This window comes from Delphinus delphis, chromosome 9, assembly GCF_949987515.2.
Source record: "Delphinus delphis chromosome 9, mDelDel1.2, whole genome shotgun sequence".
In the NCBI taxonomy this organism is placed as follows: domain Eukaryota; kingdom Metazoa; phylum Chordata; class Mammalia; order Artiodactyla; family Delphinidae; genus Delphinus; species Delphinus delphis.
The window spans coordinates 15,958,154-15,977,185 of record NC_082691.1 but is presented as its reverse complement, the minus strand read 5'-3'; positions in this window follow the sequence as shown (position 1 = coordinate 15,977,185).

Genomic DNA, 19,032 nt, shown 5'->3' with positions numbered 1-19,032 from the left:
TACCCTGCTGTAAAAAGCCCCTTGGAGAGGCCACATGGTAAAGGGAGAAGCCCTGAGGTTACTTGGACAGGGAGAGCAAAACCCAGATGTCCCTGCATCCCAGCTGAGACCATCCTCCAGGAAAAACACTGGCCCAATACAGCCGCACAAAAAGTCATCAGCAAGACCAGCGGAAGAACCGCCCAGACAATCCTAGCCAAGAATGTGGAACGGTGAGCAAAAAAAAAAAAAAAAAAGATAGGGGTTTTATTATGCGAGGCACACTGAGGCCAAACAAACTCAAGTGTCAGTTTGGAGCAGAGAAAGGTTTATTGCAGGGCCATGGAAGGAGACAGGTAGCTTATGCCTCCCGAAATCCCAAACTCCTGGGAGGAGTTTCAGCGAAGCATTTTAAAGGCAAGGTGAGGGAGGGGCATGGTTGGTTGTTGGAGACCTCTTCGCGTCAGAATCCTTTGTTCTTGCAGCTGTCCAGGTAGGTCAGGTCAGGATGATCCTGTAAACCTCCAACAAGATAAATGTTATTCTCTGTTCTGCAACTTTTTTTTTTTTTTTTTTTTTTTGCGGTACGCGGGCCTCTCACTGTTGCGGCCTCTCCCGCTGTGGAGCACAGGCTCCGGACGCGCAAACTCAGCGGCCATGGCTCTCGGGCCCAGCCGCTCCGCGGCATGTGGTATTTTCCTGGACCAGGGCACGAACCCCTGTTCCTTGCATCGGCAGGCGGACTCTCAACCACTGCGCCACCAGGGAAGCCCTGTTCTGCAACTTTTTATCTCTATATGAATGGGAAAGTGATATACCCTTAAAGGTCAGAGCCTTGAGAATGGTCTATCCTGTACATTTCAGCCTATAGGCAACATTCTTAACCCTAAACAAAAGCTATAGAACACAAAGATTTAAAGAAACAGATCCAATATGGAGTCAGATTTGTTCTACCCTATCACAGCTTTTTAAGCCACTTTTCTGATGGTTTTTTACTGAAATACCCAGTCTTTTCACTTGGCTCTTACTTCCTTAGGATGGCTATTCATCCCAATTTGCCTGGGAATGAAGGCGTTTCCAGGACACAGGACTTACAGTGCTAAAACCAGGAAAGTCCTGGGGAACCTGCAAGAGTTGGTCACCTTCTTTCCAACATCTCAACTAAACAGGAGTTTACTTCAGAGCAAAGTAAGAAAAACTTGTTTCTTCTCTTGGTCAGCATTCAGTAGAACAGACTACTCAGAAGCCACGAATTTTGAGACGGGGGCTTCTGAACCTTAGCTCTGCCTTGGGATCTTGGCCATGAGGATACAAGCCTCAGAATGTTGGAATATACCAGAATGTTCTGGAGCATATCAGTCCATGGTTACTCTTATACTCTGAGCCCCAGAGCCCCCTCTGCTCCCTCTGGGCCTGGCTACAGCCCTCATTACAGTCACCACTGCCCTTTCTCTGACAAGCAAGGGACAGGGTCCCAAGCAGTGGGTTTACTTTTTCTCTGCTTACTTAGGGCCCGAGCCATCAGATCCCACTGTCCCAGCCTTTGTCTCTCCTGGCAATTACTCCCCCACCAGTTTTTGGAACACAGTGAATATCTTTTGAAATAAAATTGCAAATGGTTCGCTTTTCTTATCATTCGGATGCCCAAATCTAGATCTGTAGCGTGGGTGGAAAGGGAAGCTTGTCATTTCTTGATAGTTCCATTTGGAATACATGCTGAGCATATTAAAAAATTGTGTGCAAACTGTTAACAAATCAACCAGTATTTTTGGGTTGCCATGTGGCTCATTCTAGCCACTCTGGAATATTGATGAAGCGCTTTAGCTGGTACTTAGTAGGTGCCCTGTAAATATATATATATATATATATATATTTTGGCTGCATTGGGTCTTCATTGCTGCACGCGGGATTTCTTCTAGTTGCGGTGACTGGGGGCTACTCTTCGTTGCGGTGCGCGGGCTCCTCATTGCGGTGGCTTCTCTTGTTGTGGAGCATGGGCTCTAGGCGTGCAGGCTTCAGTAGTTGTGGCTTGTGGGCTCAGTAGTTGTGGCTCATGGGCTCCAGAGCACAGCCTCAGTAGTTGTGGGGCATGGGCTTAGTTGCGCCGCGACATGTGGGATCTTCCTGGACCAGGGCTCGAACCCGTGTCCCCTGCTTTGACAGGTGGATTCTTAACAACTGCACCGAATGCAGGAATGCATGAGACTAACTCATGAGGATGCATTCTTTGCTATTTCTTCTCATAATTCTTCAGTAATGCTACTGGAACATGGGTGGGGGGAAGGGGAGCCCAACTACTACAATGATTTTTTTCCTTAGGATAATTTTTTTAAATTGGAGCATAGTTGATTTACAGTGCTGTGTTAGTTTCAGGTGAACAGCAAAGTGATTCAGTTATACATATATATATATTCTTTTTCAGATTTTTTTCCATTATAGGTTATTGCAAGATATTGAGTATAGTTCCCCATGCTATGCAGTAGGTCCTTGTTGTTTATCTATTTATATGTGGTAGTTTGTATCTGTTAATCCCAAGCTCCTAATTTATCCCTCCCTCCCCATTTGGTAACCATAAGTTTATTTTCTATGTCTCTGAGTCTGTTTCTTTCTTGTAAATAAGTTCATTTATATAATTGTTTTAGATTCCACATATAAGTGGCATCACATGATATTTGTCTTTGTCTGACTTACTTCACTTAGTATGATTTTCTTTTGAATTTTTGAATTTTATTTCATTTATTTTTTTATACAGCAGGTTCTTATTAGTCATCAATTTTATACACATCAGTGTGTACATGTCAATCCCAATCGTCCGATTCATCACACCACCATCCCCACCCCCTGTGGCTTTCCCCCCTTGGTGTCCATACGTTTGTTCTCTACATCTGTGTCTCAATTTCTGTCCTGTAAACTGGTTCATCTGTACCATTTTTCTAGGTTCCACATACATGCATTAATATACAATATTTGTTTTTCTCTTTCTGACTTACTTCACTCTGTATGACAGTCTCTAGATCCATCCACATCTCAACAAATGACTCAATTTCGTTCCTTTTCATAGCTGAGTAATATTCAATTGTACATATGTACCACATCTTTATCCATTCATCTGTCGATGGGCATTTCAGTTGCTTCCATGACCTGGCTATTGTAAACAGTGCTGCAATGAACATTGGGGTGAATGTGTCTTTTTGGAATATGGTTATCTCTGGGTATATCCCAGTAGTGGGATTGCTGGATCATATGATAATTCTATTTTTAGTTTCTTAAGGAACCTCCATACTGTTCTCCATAGTGGCTGTATCAATTTACATTCCCACCAACAGTGCAAGAGGGTTTCCTTTTCTCCACACCCTCTCCAGCATTTGTTTCTAGATTTTTTGGTGGTGGCTATTCTGAAGACTGGTGTGAGGTGATACCTCATTGTAGTTTTGATTTGCATTTCTCTAATGATTAGTGATGTTGAGCAGCTTTTCATGTGCTTCTTGGCCATCTGTATGTCTTCTTTGGAGAAATGTCTATTTAGGTCTGGACATTTTTGGATTAGGTTGTTTATTTCTTTAATATTGAGCTGCATGAGCTGTTTATATATTTTGGAGATTAATCCTTTGTCCGTTGATTCGTTTGCAAATATTTTCTTCCATTCTGAGGGTTGTCTTTTCATCTTGTTTATGGTTTCCTTTGCTGTGCAAAAGCTTTTAAGTTTCATTAGGTCCCATTTGTTTATTTTTGTTTTTATTTCCATTACTCTAGGAGGTGGATCGAAAAAGATCTTGCTCTGATTTATGTAAAGAGTGTTCTTCCTATGTTTTCCTCTAAGAGTTTTATAGTGTCTGGTCTTGCATTTAGGTCTCGAATCCATTTTGAGTTTATTTTTGTGTATGGTGTTAGGGAGTGTTCTAATTTCATTCTTTTACATGTAGCTGTCCAGTTTTCCCAGCACCACTTATTGAAGAGACTGTCTTTTCTCCATTGTATATCCTTGCCTCTTTTGTCATAGATTAGTTGACCATTGGTGCATGGGTTTATCTCTGGGCTTTCTATCCTGTTCCATTGATCTATATTTCTGTTTTTGTGCAAGTACCATATTATCTTGATTACTGTAGCTTTGTAGTATAGTCTGAAGTCAGGGACTCTGATTCCTCCAGCTCCGCTTTTTCCCCTCAAGACTGCTTTGGCTATTCGGGGTCTTTTGTGTCTCCATAAAAATTTTATTTTGTTGTTGTTGTTGTTTTTGTTTTTTTGCTGTACGCGGGCCTCTCACTGCTGTGGCCTCCCCTACTGCAGAGCACAGGCTCCGGACGCGCAGGCTCAGCAGCCATGGCTCACGGGCCCAGCCGCTCCGCGGCATGTGGGACCCTCCCGGACCGGGACACGAACCCATGTCCCCTGCATCAGCAGGTGGACTCTCAACCACTGCGCCACCAGGGAAGCCCTCTCCATACAAATTTTAAGATTATTTGTTCTAGTTCTGTAAAAAATGCCATTGGTAATTTGATAGGGATTGCATTGAAACTGTAGATTGCTTTAGGTAGTAGAGTCATTTTCACAATATTTATTCTTCCAATCCAAGAACATGGTATATCTCTCCATCTGTTGGTATCATCTTTAGTTTCTTTCATCACTGCCCTATAGTTTTCTGCATACAGATCTTTTGTCTCCCTAGGTAGGTTTATTCCTAGGTATTTCATTCTTTTTGTTGCAGTGGTAAGTGGGAGTGTTTCCTTAATTTCTCTTTCAGATTTTTTCATCACTAGTGTATAGGAATGCAAGAGATTTCTGTGCATTAATTTTGTATCCTGCAACTTTACCAAATTCATTCACTAGCTCCAGTAGTTTTCTGGTGGCATTTTTAGAATTCTCTATGTATAGTATCATGTCATCTGCAAACAGTGACAGTTTTACTTCTTCTTTTCAAATTTGTAGTCCTTTTATTTCTTTTTCTTCTCTGATTACCGTGGCTAGGACTTCCAAAACTATGTTGAAAAATAGTGATGAAAGTAGACATCCTTGTCTTGTTCCTGACCTTGGATGAAATGCTTTCAGTTTTTCACCATTGAGAATGATGTTTGCTGTGGGTTTGTCGTATATGGCCTTTATTATGTTGAGGTAGGTTCACTCTATGCCCACTTGCTGGAGAGTTTTATCATAAATGGGTGTTGAATTTTGTCAAAAGCTTTTTCTGCATCTGTTGAGATGATCATGTGGTTTTTATTCTTCAATTTGTTAATATGGTATATCACATTGACTGATTTGCACATATTGAAGAATCCTTGCATCCCTGGGATAAATCCCAATTGATCATGGTGTATGATCCTTTTAATGTGTTGTTGGATTCTGTTTGCTAGTATTTTGTTGAGGATTTTGGCATCTATATTCATTAGTGATATTGGTCTGTAATTTTCTTTTTTTGTAGTATCTTTGTCTGGTTTTGGTATCAGGGTTATGGTAGCCTCATAGAATGAGTTTGGGAGTGTTCCTTCCTCTGCAATTTTTTGAAAGAGTTTGAGAAGGACGGTGTTAGCTCTTCTCTAAATGTTTGATAGAATTCACCTGTGAAGCCATCTGGTCCTGGTTTGTTGGAAGATTTTTAATCACAGTTTCAATTTCATTACTTGTGATTGGTCTGTTCATATTTTCTGTTTCTTCCTGGTTCAGTCTTGGAAGGTTATACCTTTCTAAGAATTTGTCCATTTCTTCCAGGTTGTCCATTTTATTGGCATAGAGTTGCTTGTAGTAGTCTCTTAGGATGCTTTGTATTTCTGCAGTGTCTGTTGTAACTACTCCTTTTTCATTTCTAATTTTATTGAGTCCTCTCCCTCTTTCTTGATGAGTTTGGCTAATGGTTTATCAATTTTGCTTATCTTCTCAAAGAACCAGCTTTTAGTTTTATTGATCTTTGCTATTGTTTTCTTTCTTTCTATTTCATTTATTTCTGCTCTGATCTTTATGATTTCTTTCCTTCCCTAACTTTGGGTTTTGATTGTTCTTCTTTCTCTAGTTCCTTTAGGTGTAAGGTTAGATTGTTTATTTGAGGTTTTTCTTGTTTCTTGAGGTAGGCTTGTATAGCTATAAACTTCCCTCTTAGAACTGCTTTTGCTGCATCCCATGGGTTTTGGATCGTCATGTTTTCATTGTCATTTGTCTCTAGGTATTTTTTTATTTCCTCTTTGATTTCTTCAGTGATTTCTTGGTTATTTAGTAACGTATTGTTTAGCCTCCATGTGTTTGTGTTTTTTACTGTTTTTTCCCTGTAATTCATTTCTAATCTCTTAGCGTTTTGGTCAGAAAAGATGCTTGATGTGATTTCAATTTTCCTAAATTTACTGAGGCTTGATTTGTGACACAAGATGTGATCTATTCTGGAGAATGTTCCATGTGCACTTGAGAAGAAAGTGTAATCTGCTGTTTTTGGATGGAATGTCCTATAAATATCAATTTAATCTATCTGGTCTATTGTGTCATTTAAAGCTTGTGTTTCCTTATTTGTTTTCATTTTGGATGATCTGTCCATTGGTGTAAGTGAGGTGTTAAAGTCTCCTACTATTATTGTGTTACTGTCAATTTCCTCTTTTATAGCTGTTAGCAATTGTCTTATGTATTGAGGTGCTCCTATGTTGGGTGCATATATATTTATAATTGTTTTATCTTCTTCTTGGATTGATCCCTTGATCATTATGTAGTGTCCTTCCTTGTCTCTTGAAACATTCTTTATGTCAAAGTCTATTTTGTCTGATATGAGTATAGCTACTCCAGCTTTCTTTTGATTTCCATTTGCATGGAATATCTTTTTCCATCCCCTCACTTTCAGTCTGTATGTGTCCCTAGGTCTGAAGTGTGTCTCTTCTAGACAGCATATAGGTGGGTCTTCTTTTTGTATCCATTCAGCAAGCCTGTGTCTTTTGTTCGGAGCATTTAATCCATTCACGTTTAAGGTAATTATCTATATGTATGTTCCTATGACCATTTTCTTAATTGTTCTGGGTTTGTTTTTGTAGGTCCTTTTCTTCTCTTGTGTTTCCCAGTTAGAGAAGTTCCTTTAGCATTTGTTGTAGAGCTGGTTTGGTGGTGCTGAATTCTCTTAGCTTTTGCTTGTCTGTAAAGCTTTTTATTTCTCCATCAAATCTGAATGAGATCCTTGCCAGGTAGAGTAATCTTGGTTGTCACTTTATCATCTTTAAGTCACTTTAAGTGACTTTCATCACTTTAAGTATATCATGCCACTCCCTTCTGGCTTGTAGAGTTTCTGCTGAGAAATCAGCTATAAACCTTATGGGAGTACCCATGTATGTTAAGTCATTTTTCCCTCGCTGCTTTCAATAATTTTTCTTTGTCTTTAATTTATGTCAGTTTGATTACTATGTGTCTCTGTGTGTTTCTCCTTGGGTTTATCCCGCCTGGGACTATGCACTTCCTGGGCTTGGGTGGCTATTTCCTTTCCCATGTTAGGGAAGTTTTCCACTATAATCTCTTCAAATATTTTCTCTGGTCCTTTCTCTCTCTCCTCTCCTTCTGGGTCCCCTATAATGCGTATGTTGTTACGTTTAATGTTGTCCCAGAGGTCTCTTAGGTTGTCTGCATTCCTTTTCATTTTTTTTTCTTTATTCTGTTCCGCAGCAGTGAATTCCACCATTCTGTCTTCCAGGTCACTTATCCATTCTTCTGCCTCAGTTATTCTGCTATTGATTCCTTCTAGTGTAGATTTCATTTCCATTATTGTATTGTTCATCTCTGTTTGTTCTTTAATTCTTCTAGGTCTTTGTTAAACATTTCTTGCATCTTCTTGATCTTTGCCTCCATTGTTTTTCCGAGGTCCTGGATCATCTTCACTATCATTATTCTGAATTCGTTTTTGGAAGGTTGCCTATCTCCACTTCATTTAGTTGTTTTTCTGGGGTTTTATCTTGTTCCTTCATCTGGTACATAGCCCTCTGCCTTTTCATCTTGTCTATCCTTCTGTGTGTGGTTTTTGTTCCACAGGCTGTAGGATTGTAGTTCTTCTTGCTTCTGCTGTCTGCCCTCTGGTGGATGAGGCTATCTAAGAGGCCTGTGTAAGTTTCCTGATGGGAGGGACTGGTGGTGGGTAGAGCTGACTGTTGCTCTGGTGGGCAGAGCTCAGTAAAACTTTAATCTGCCTGACTGCTGATGGGTGGGTCTGCATTCCCTCCCTGTTGATTGTTTGGCCTGAGGCAACCCAGCACTGGAGCCTACCTGGGCTCTTTGGTGGGGCTAATGACAGACTCTGGGACGCCTAGGAGTACTTCCCAGAACTTCTGCTGCCAGGGTTCTTGTCCCCACGGTGAGCCACAGCCACCCCCCTCTGCCTCTGCAGGAGACCCTCCAACACTAGCAGGTAGGTCTGGTTCAGTCTCCCCTGGGGTCACTTCTCCTTCCCCTGGGTCCCAATGTGCACACTACTTTGTGTGTGCCCTCCATGAGTGAAGTCTCTGTTTCCCCCAGTCCTGTCGAAGTCCCGCAATCAAATCCCACTAGGCTTCAAAGTCTGATTCTCTAGGAATTCCTCCTCCCGTTGCCAGACCCCCAGGTTGGGAAGCCCGACGTGGGGCTCAGAACCTTCACTCCAGTGGGTGGGCTTCTGTGGTATAAGTGTTCTCCAGTCTGTGAATCACCCACCCAGCAGTTATGGGATTTGATTTTACTGTGATTGTGCCCCTTCTGCCATCTCCTTGTGGCTTCTCCTTTGTCTTTGGATGTGGGGTATCTTTTTTGGTGAGTTCCAGTGTCTTCCTTTCGATGACTGTCCAGCAGCTAGTTGTGATTCTGGTGTTCTCACAAGAGGGAGTGAGAGCACGTCCTTCTATTCCGCCATCTTGCTTCCTACCTCAATAGCATCTTATACTCAAAAAAAAAACTAGTATGATTTTTAATCATGGTTATGTCATACAGTGGAGTCTTTTTTTTTTTTTACAAAACCTTATGCAGCACTCAGATATATTAATCAGATGGACCCTCTCTGGATGCAGAGAATGTTGGGTGCCCAGAGCTCCACCCATTAGGTGGCCCGTTTATTCCCTGTGACTGTCTTTAAGGAAGATCCTTAGAGCCACAGAACACAGCAGAAGTCCACTGTACCAGCGACCCTCAGCGACACCTTCTGTCTCTGAAGTTGTAGGATCCATGCTTTTGTGTGTGTTTCCTTCATCCCCAACACCACTGGGCCCTCCCACCAGTATTCCTTGATTGTTTGTGCCTGTTCCTCGTAATGAGCATACATTTTTCTCCTTGGTCAGTCAAGGAAAAATGTGACCCTTGCAGTTCCACGTAGATGTCACTATTAATGAAAAGTAGCCCAAATCCTCACTAATTTCAGGGACAAGCTTAGATTGTTACCGAACTCAGGTCTGGCTGTTCACCACTCAGAAAGCAGTACTCGAGAGAGAGACAAATGTTGGTAGAAAGGAAAACTGCTTTTAATCAGAATGCCGGCAATCTGCCAGCAATCAGTGTCCCCCAAAACCATCTCCAAAGATACTGCTCGGCGACGAAAGCTTTTAAAAGGAAAAAGGGAAGTAGTCTCAGTTAATCACTGAGATGGGGGTCAGAGTTGTTGCCATCCCACAATGTGTGCAGGCTTATGTGCAGGCTGGTTGACTTCTTGTGGTCTTTCTCTAGATGCAATCTTATTCACACAGTTTGGGAGCTTACTGAAGGGGAAGCTAGAGAAGAGATCTGGTCGTCTGTTAATTCCTTATTCTTCATTTCTACTTCTTTGATCTATGGAAAGAACCAACACGTCAGGCAAGGTATTGTGTGATCAAAAGATTTGAAAGGTGTGCTTGGTCCAGAGGTGAGTAGAACATGGGGGGTGCCTGGTTTAACGTTAGTGTCAAGACAAAAGGGGCCTCCTTCAGGGAGCTCTTTCCTGCAAAGAGCTCTTTCCTCCCAAAAGCTGCTTACAAAATGTGAAATTATATTTAATGATTATTCAGGTAAAGTTCAGAAAAAGCATCACAACTCCAACCCCAGGTATTCATCTGAACAGGGCAGAATTCCTGAATTAATTGTAATTTCCAATTCACCTTCCTTCCTTCTAAATTGCACTTCAAATTGCTTGATAAATCAGAAGTATAATTATGACAGGTTTTCATAATTTGGAATAGGCCCAGAATTACTACTGTATTATCACAAAACTCATTTTCCAGATGTTTTAATGGTACAGAAGCTTATCCTTGCCTATATTTATATCTTGTAAGTCCAATTTAGACCCTTAGGAAGGTAGATTTCTAGATCCATTGTTTAATGTGTCTAGCTCTTTGCTGACACTCACAAGAGTTAAAATTTATGCTGTATATTCTAATTAGCTACATCTTCTTTATGTCATTGTACAGATAATTAAGGAGCCATTCCATTTAAACATTTGGTTGAACCTAACTGGACTTTTGGTCCCAACCAAATTATGACTAGTACTTACACTTACCTCTTTGTTTAAAGACTCAGACAAAATTTTATTTTGTCTCACAAGTGTTAAAATAGCAGTGAAAGGAGGATGTGCTGTAAAATATATTTTTTGGACTGATTATCTTATGCATTTCAGGTGAAAACTTTCTTCAAATTATGCCAACTATTTACATTTTAGTCCCACATATATTTTTATTCAATTTCGCCTGCATAACTACTCTTTTCTTTTCCCAATTTAACCAAGTCTAAAAATACAAACTTCTAACTCTATTAATAATGTATCACTAATGTATCCCAAAATACTGCATAGGAGGCAAGAGCTTTGTTTTAATACATGAGCCATTGGCCACTAAGGAAAACAATAACAATGTATTCAGTTGCCTAATAACTTTAAAGTACTTCAACACCATGTTTGATGTGTTTGTGCAGAACAATGCAAAACAACTTCTGTGCCTCAAAACAAAATGCTTGACATCACTTAATAGCTTACAAGCCAACTGAGAGGTCAGGGAGCAAAACAAAATAGAAATTCTAATTAACCACAACTCTTTCTGAAGAAAGGGACAAGTCCCTGCAAATATTTTAAGCTATTTTCTATCCACAAATAAGCTATAAAAATTCCATGTACAGTGTGGGAAACAGCACATTTGTCTGGGCTACTGAGAGCACCCTCTTACTTGCTTATATATCTAGACTATTTTATTGGGAAGTTTTCCAGCTTGGACAAACCCCAGCTTTGTAACAGTGATCTACTTGAAAACCTTTTAACAAATGCTTAATTTTATCATATGTTGGCCCGAGATTTTTTTTGGTTCAAGGAACTTATTTTTTTGATTAAATATGTCCATATTTATATTTTACATAAATGTAGCTATTCACATGTGCCTACTTTTGGCTGCATGGCTGCTTCCCCACCTTCACCCCATCTTTTGCCACCCCTACACACCTCTCTCCAAACTGCTCCTGGAACTGTGGCTGCCGCTGACATAGTAGAGGTATATTACCTTGGACCATAAGATTCCCCACGACAGTGTTCCTCCACTCCAAGCCTGCACTTCAACCAAAGCCCCTGGCTAATGAAGCCAACCCAGGTTCCTGGTACGATTTTATGTACAAGAAGTCTGGACTAAGCACTGTGTCCTCCCAAACATCTGCCTACTTCCCTGCAGTATAGCCTTTTTCCTCTCCAGAGACCACACAACCTTCTACCTGTTCTTGTTACCTACTCCAGGTTCATACTTCTCACTGTATGACAGGCCAATAAATCAAGACACGAGTCATTGGGCAAGGAATAGAGACTTTATTTGGAAAGCCAGCAGACTGAGGTGTCGGACTAGTGTCCCAAAGAACCATCTTGCACAGGTTTGGATGCTAGTTTCTTTTATAGAACAAAGAGGGGTAGGTGAGGAGGTAAAGTGAAAAAGACAGTAAGTTGTTGCAAATATTTCCTGGTTCCGGCCAGACTCCAGAGGGGATGTGTTAATTACTTCTTTCGTGAAGCCATTTACAGATGTGCCCGGTCAGGATGTTTCCTGTGAGTTAAACAAAGGCATTTTAGCTTAACGCTGAGGTAGGGGAGGCAGGGTTCCCGGGGATGGGCCATTATGTGTACCTTCCCTTTAGTAATAAACTTCTAGCAAAAGCACTAAAATACAAAGTTCAAAGTAAAAGAAGTAGATCCAATATGGAGTCAGATTTGTTCCTCCCTATTATATTCTCACATCTAAAATTACCTCACTCTCTCCACCTCTCTTCTCTAAGACCCCCAACAGGCTGCTGCCTAGAGCCACCTCCAAGGAATCAAGCAGGTTGTATGGTGATGGTGGTAATATTTCCTATTAGTGTTGCTTTCTGTGTTTCTGCTGTAGTTCAGCATTATTGGGCTTAGAGAGGCTTTGGTAAGCTCGTCTAGGACAGAATCTGTCATGGATTGAATTGTGTCCCTGTGATATTGTGATTTATAATAAGAAATACTATGCTTGGTGTTTGTCCCTGTTCTTGCACAAAGCTCCCCAAACCCTTGAAATTTCCCAAGTGATTAGAGCAATACAAGTATTTTTTGTTATTCTTAAGAAAGCCCCTTTTGGGCTTCCCTGGTGGCACAGTGGTTAAGAATCCGCCTGCCAATGCTGGGGACACGGGTTCAAGCCCTGGTCCAGGAAGAGCCCACATGCCGCAGAGCAACTAAGCCCGTGCACCACAACTACTAAGCCTGCGCTCTAAAGCCCGTGAACCACAACTGCTGAACCCACATGCCACAACTACTGAAGCCCATGCAGCTAGAGTCCATGCTCCACAACAAGGGAAGCCGCCACAATAAGAAGCCCGTGCACCGCAACGAAGAGTAGCGCCCACTCGCCGCAACTAAAGGAAGTCCGTGCGCAGCAACGAAGACCCAGTGCAGCCAAAAATAAATTAATTAATTAAAAAAAAAGAAAAAAAGCCCCTTTCGATCACACCTGAGTGTATGTTAATGAGGTAACTCTTAGAAAGGTCCTAACGATGGGGACTTGTTGCCAGGAGAACCGACCTGGTGATTAGAGGGTTGGAACTTTCAGCCCCACCCTCATTGCATCCCCCTACCCCCCTACCTTCTCCCACCCCCGACCTCTGGGGAGAGGAGACAGGCCAATGATTGAATCAACCATGCCTATGTAATGAAGCCTCCATAAAAACAAAAAGGGTAAGATTCAGAGAGCTTCCGGGTTGGTAAACACGTGGTGGTGCAGAGAGAATGGGGCCTGGAAGGGGCTTAGAAGCTCCACACATGTCTTGCCCTATGCATCTCTTCCATCTGGCGATTCCTGAGTTATACCCTTATAATAAACCAGTAATCTAGTAACTAAAATGTTTCTCTGAGTTCTGTGAGCCACTCCAGTAAATTAAATCCTAGAAGGGGGTCACGCGAACCTCCAATTTACAGCCAGTTGGTAAGAAGCACAGGTGACAACCTGAACTTGCCATTGGCATCTGTAGTGGAGGGTGGGATTGAGCCCTTAAACTATGGGATCTGACACTAACTCCAGGTAGTGTCAGGACTGAACTGAATTGTAGGACCCCCAGCTGGTGTTGCAGAATTGCTTGGTGTGGGGAAACCCGGCAGCTCCCCCAGCATTTTGTGGCCAGAAGTTTTGCAAGTAGAAAAGAAACGCCTAGGAGGAGTTTTTTCTTTACAGTCTCCACAAGAGATCGTTGAAGTCCTAACTCCTGGTGCCTGTGAATTTAATCTCATTTGGAAATAGGATCTTTACAGATATAATTAAGATGTAAATTAAGATGAGGTCACAGTGCAGTAGGGCAGGTCCTTAATCCAATAGAGCTGGTTTCTTTATTATTTTTTTTAAAAAAAGGAGAGACTTGGAAACAGACACACACAGAGGAGAATGCATGTGAAGACAGATGCAGAGGGCAGAGGGCCGTGTAATGATGGAGGCACGGATGGGAGTTACTCAGCTGCGCCACAGGAGCACCTCCAGCAACTGCAGAAGCCTGGAGAGTGAGCACGGCCCGCTGACACCTGGATTACAGACAACCGCCTCCAGAACAGAGGTTATACATTTCTGTTGTTTTAAGCCACCCAGTTTTTGTTACTTTCTTATAGCAGGCCTAGGAAACTGATGCAGAATCCAACCTCCTTCTTCAAAACAGCATGCATCTTGGAAAAATTTATCTCCCAATCCAAATAACTGACAAACATTTCTGAAAACAAGATTTTCATTAGTTGGAACAGCCCGTGCTCATCTGTTGCTTTCTTTTGAAACAATGTATTTTTGTAAGTGCATGATTTACCCTTCTTTTCCTTCTTAATTTAATGAAAAAAGCAGTAGCTTTTGAGCGAGCCTCTTGCAGGTTGGGTTTTAAGGAAGCAGAGGCTGAGTTTGGGGGGGAGGTTGATTAGAGATCGCTGAACCTGTGAAAGGCAGGGGGAGGAAGCAGGATTGGCAGAAGAGGAAGCTGGACTCCCAGGCAGGTCTGGGCTCTGTAGGGAGCAGTGCCCATAGAATGTCCCCATCCAGCTCACAGGAGCTGGGCCATTACACCTCTGCCCACCAGCCACTGGAGGCCGGTGGCCCTAGGAGGCGTGTGAACTGGGGTCAGGCAGCTTTCTGCCAGGGGAGTCCACTCTGCAGGCCCTGGCAGGAAGTTGCCTGGGGACCGCACTCCCTCAGAGGTGAGCAGCAAGCCCCTTTTGTTTTCTTTTGGCCACACAGCGCAGCATCTGGGATCTTAGTTCCCTGACCAGGGATCGAACCCACGACCCCTGCGTTAGAAGCGCAGAGTCTTAACCACTGTACCACCAGGGAGGTCCCAGCAAGCCCTTCTTGGACGGGGATCTGGGCAGTGGGCCAGGCCATCCCCTACTCAGTAGTTCAGATGAAGAGCTCCTAGAACACGATAGACACGTGTTCTTTGGTTCCCGCTAAACATCTGCTGTTTCTTCACCCTCCCATGTTATCCTCCTACCTACACTGAGATGTTTCTGAGATTAATACTAAGTTGATCATCCTCCACAAGGTGCAGACTTTTACATTTAAACATGGTCCATTTGCCCCTTATGAAGTTAGTTTAGTCATCTGTGTTGTCAGGGCTCTCCATTCTATACCTACTATTTTTCCTTTTTTTAAATTTTTTAAAAAAATTATTTATTTATTTATGGCTGTGTTGGGTCTTCGTTTCTGTGCGAGGGCCTTCCCCAGTTGTGACAAGCGGGGGCCACTCTTCATCGCCGTGCGCGGACCTCTCACTATCACTGCCTCTCTTGTTCTCTGCGGAGCACAGGCTCCAGACGCTCAGGCTCAGTAATTGTGGCTCACGGGCCCAGTTGCTCCGCAGCATGCGGGATCCTCCCAGACCAGGGCTCGAACCCGTGTCCCCTGCATTGGCAGGTGGATTCTCAACCATTTTTAATAAATAAGAAACTTGTAGGTGGACACTCTGAAACTACGTAAATACTCTGTTTCTTGCCAAAATTTCCCTCCCCCGATTTGGCATGCGTAATGGTTCTTGCCTAAATCTGTTTTTACCAAGATGCTTTTTAAATGGCGATTTTCTACTTCCGTCAGTGCTACTGTGTTTGTTAATCAGAACTCCACTGTATGCAAGAGCCTTCCCTTTCTTTCCATATATCTACTAATTTATTATCTATTGTCAATATGGACTCATGGATTCTTATTTTATTCATTCTGTTATTGTTCTTATGTACCTTGCTGCTCAAATTACCCCAGACTTGGCCAGTGAAAGCCCCTTCATTTTTTTTAATATATCCTCATCATTTTCTGAGCACCTCCTTATTTTCTGGCACAGTAACATATTCCAGGCTCATCTTGATTTTCTCTGCCCCAGCCTTTGAATAAGCCATTTCTCCATGAACCCCTGGTTCATGTTTGTGGAGAATTGTATTTAGAAACGAAGGTGTGGGTTCAGGCTTTGCTCGTTGCAAATGAGTGACTGAGCGTCATTGAAATAATAAACTTATATGGATACTTCTAATTAGAATCCGACCTAGGATCTTGCTTGCTTTTCCCCATTCCATACTTGTATCTCTCATCTTACATATTTCCCTGGCTCTCAAGAACCTTACTATAGTCACTCATTTGCACAATTCTGCAATACCCACAAAATGGTTTCATAATACTGATACCACTGCAACAAACCTATTGAGAAGAGTTCAAGGTTAACCTTTTTTTTTCTTTGGACTGAAGTCAAAATACTATCTTCAACATTTTCTTGCGGTACTGGCATAAAGACAGACCAATGGAATAGAATAGAGAGGTCCCAAAATCAACCTTCACATATATGGTTGAATGATTCTCAACAAAAGTGCCAAGGCCTTTCAAAAAGAAAGGACAGTCTTTTTTCTTTTCTTTTCTTTTTTTTTTTTTTTTCGCTGTACGCGGGCCTCTCACTGTTGTGGCCTCTCCCGTTGCAGAGCACAGGCTCCGGATGCGCAGGCTCAGCGGCCGTGGCTCACGGGCCCAGCCGCTCCGCGGCATGTGGGATCTTCCCGGACTGGGGCATGAACCCGTGTCCCCTGCATCGGCAGGCGGACTCTCAACCACTGCGCCACCAGGGAAGCCCAAGGACAGTCTTTTTAACAAATGGTGCTGGGAAAACTGGGTATTGATATGTAGATAAATGAAGTTGAACTCTTACTTATACAAGGTACAAAAATTAACTCAAAATGGATTAAAGACCTAAATGTAAGGCCTAAATTTATAACACTCTTAGAAGAAAACATAAAAGGAAAGCATGATATTGCATTAGGCAATGATTTGTTGGATATCTCACCAAAAACATGGACAACAAAAGAAAAAGAGATAAATTGGACTACATCAAAATTAAATGCTTTTGTTTATCAAAGGAAACAATCAGCAGAGTGAAAAGACAAACCATGGAATCAGAGAAACTATTTGCTCACCATATATCTGATAAAGGGTTAATATCCAGAACCTGTAAAGAACTCCTAAAACTCAACAACAAAAACCAAACAACCTGATTTAAAAACGGACAAAGGGCTTGAATAGACATTTCTCCAAACGAGATAATCAAATGGCCAATAAGCACATGAAAAGATGTTCAACATCACTCATCATCAGGAAAATCAAAATTAAAATCACAATGAGATACCACCTTATACCCATTAGAATAGCTACTATCAAACCCAGAAAATAACATGTTGGTGAGGATGTAGTAAAATTGGAATACCTGTGCACTCTTGGTGGGAATATAAAATGGTGTAGCCACTATGGAAAACAACATTGCAATTCCTGAAAAAAGTAAAATAGAACTTTCGTATGACAGCAGTACCATTTCTGGATATATACCCCTCCAAAAATTAAAGCAAGGTCTCAAAGAAATATTTGTACACCTACAGTCATAGCAGCATTATTCATAATCGTCAAAGGTATCTGGTGTCCATTGACTGGTTAATGGATAAACAAATGTGATATATTCATACAGCCTTAAAAGGAAGGAAATCTTGACACATGTTACAACATGGAAGAACCTTGAGGACATGATGCCATATAAAGCAAGCCAATCATAAAAGGTCAAATATTGTATGATTCCATTTACATGAAGTACCTGGAGTAGTCAAAGTCATAGAGACAGAAAGTAGAATGGTAGATAACCCAGGACTGGTGGCAATGGGGAGTTGTTATTTAATGGGTTTGGAGTTTCAGTTTTACAAGTTGAAGAGACATCTGGAAATGGATGGTGGTGATGATTGCCCAGCAATATGAATGTACTTAATGCCACAGAACTACACACTTAAAAATTGTTAAAATGGTCAATTGTATGTTATGTATATTTTACCATAATAAAAAAAAATGAGAAACTTCCTGAGGCAGATCACTTTATTCACTGGAAACAGGTTTGTTACTGTTTTCATTTAGTTTAAGATTTTCCCCATCCTTATTAACTTTATTTTATTGGATATGTAGAACATTAATATGAATCAAAAAGTCAAAACTGTATAGAAATGTACACTCAGGGAAGTGTCACTCCTTCTCCTATCCCTTCAACCATCCCTTCATCTCCATTCCTTGTGGGTAACCAATTTTATTACTTTTTGTATTATCAGTCTTGTATTACTTTTTGCAAAGTTATACAAATATGTGCATGTTTTCTTATTTTCTCTTCTTTTTTACAAAAGAACCCTAGCATACTATGTATATTCTTTTGCATTTTTTATTTAAAATATGTTCTGGAAATTACTCTCTTTCAGTTTATAAAGATTTCCCTATTTTTTTTTTTACCAGTTTCCAGTACTTCAGAGTGTATATTTATCATAGTGTATTCAACCAACAATCATCGTTCTTATTTATCTTGAAGCTGAAATTATCCCAGATAGAGCCAGTGAAAGCAATCTTCTATTTGTACATTTAAGTAGATTACAATATTTTACAATTATAAATAATGCTGTATGAATAATTTTTGCATGTGTATTTTCATGTTGTTAAAACTATATCTTCGGGATAAATTCCTGATGAATCTGTAGGTCAAATAATACCTGTGTAAGCAGGTTTGTTCAGTATTGTCAAATTCAACTCCAGGGGATAGCCCTATTTTGCATTTTTATCAGCAGTGTATGAAAGTGCCTGTTTCTGCACAATCTGGCTAATTTTGGCAAGCCTTTGGATTTTTGTCAATCTGATGGGTGAAAAAAAAACAAACTGAAGGAACTGTAAACTTGAAATAAGTGAGAGATTATTTCCCAAATATCTCTCTAAGGTAAAGAAAAGCGATTATAAAATTCATGTCTTCTTCGTGTGTCATATACATTTTCAATTTTATGACAGGCATTGTGTTTAAAACAGTAGACAGTGAAGTAGATTCTGTCAGGCAGCTGAGGTGAAGGGATGATTTCTTTGATCTCACTAGGAGTTAACCTCAGTGGGGGATCAATAGCAGCTTTAATTTGTTTCAGTTTACAACTGGACCGCTTGAGAACGAAGTCAGCCCCCTCCCAATAGCCAGACTTTGCAAGCAAGTCACTGGTATACTATAAGACTGTGAGAGGGCTTCCCTGGTGGCGCAGTGGTTAAGAATCCGCCTGCCAGGGCAGGGGACACGGGTTCGAGCCCTGGCCCGGGAAGATCCCACATGCCGCAGAGCACCTAAGCCGGTGCGCCA